This window comes from Mandrillus leucophaeus, unplaced genomic scaffold, assembly GCF_000951045.1.
Source record: "Mandrillus leucophaeus isolate KB7577 unplaced genomic scaffold, Mleu.le_1.0 Scaffold55, whole genome shotgun sequence".
Lineage (NCBI taxonomy): Eukaryota > Metazoa > Chordata > Mammalia > Primates > Cercopithecidae > Mandrillus > Mandrillus leucophaeus.
The window spans coordinates 1,588,277-1,589,355 of NW_012105919.1; the positions used below are offsets into that span (position 1 = coordinate 1,588,277).

Consider the following 1,079-nt stretch of genomic DNA (forward strand, 5'->3'; position numbering starts at 1 on the left):
CAAAAAAAAAAAAAAAAAATCATTTTGAGTTAGTTCGAGTGGGTTTCTGATTTTTGTAACCAAAGAGTCACTTGGACTGTCAGTTTTCTGGTCTGCATCCAAATGCCTCTGCCCGGTCCCTCTGCGGCTTGGCTCTAATTTCCTCCTGTGTTCTAGAGGCTCTGCTGTCGCCAACATTTCCCACCGCTGGCTCATCGCTTTGGCAAGCTGGCATCTCACCCTGCTCCAAGTCCCGCTGATGAAGCAGAAGGTCCCTTTAGCAGAATCGATTCTGACATGTTCTAATTAAAAAAGCCTGGTACGTCTCTGCATGGGGGCTGCTGAGAGCTGCGCCCATAAAGACACGGAGAGTAAATTCGTCAGAGGAAGGTCTATTTTTAACAAGTCCTGAACCTAATTGAACTTAATCATTTTTCAGACGTCGACACTTGAAATGTGTGAGTCACTGGGCTCTGCGTGGAGCTGAGTGCTGGAGCAGCCCTTTAAATATCAGAGATGAGAGATATCAGCTTGCACGGCTGCTCAGCTTTGGGGCTGCGGTTTCAGTCAGGTTATGGAAAAGCGTGGGGCTCTAGAGACAGAGAGCCTTGGGTTCAAATCCTGGCTGCTCCACTGACTGCAAAACTCGGTTTCTCCAAGTCTGTTTCCCCGTCTGTAAAATGAGGATGGTCAAATGTATCCAAAACACTTCATATGAATCATTTGGAGGCAAGGCCTGACATGTAGCTGTTCAAAATCTATCCTCCTTACTTGACATGAGTATTGATGCTTCCTTGCAGAAACGGTACTGTGTTTGGTTTGGACCGTGTTGCCCAAACCCTATATGTAATATACTGTCCCACTGACTTCCCTCATGGTTACAACGTGGCTGCCAGCAACATCGGGGCAACATACTCCCTTGTGTACCATATGATCTTTCTGAAACCAAAAATATGGTAAGTTCTTTTCTTTTCTTTCTTTTTTTTTTTTTTACTGCAGCCTTCGCCTCCTGGGTTTAATCAATTCTCCTGCCCTAGCCTCCCGAGTAGCTGAGACTACAGGCACCCACTGGGTGCGCACCACCATGCCGGGCTAAATTT

The 1,079-nt window shown here is 46.5% G+C and overlaps 1 protein-coding gene and 1 pseudogene across 1 annotated transcript in view; one reads left to right on the plus strand and one right to left on the minus strand.

Moving 5' to 3' along the window:
• The window catches only part of LOC105552308, a 9,197-nt pseudogene extending 9,002 nt beyond the window's left edge, over positions 1-195 (minus strand).
• CCDC63 (coiled-coil domain containing 63) overlaps positions 1-1,079 on the plus strand; it is a 62,366-nt gene that overhangs the window by 3,570 nt on the left and 57,717 nt on the right. The gene's annotated exons all lie outside the window — the stretch shown is intronic.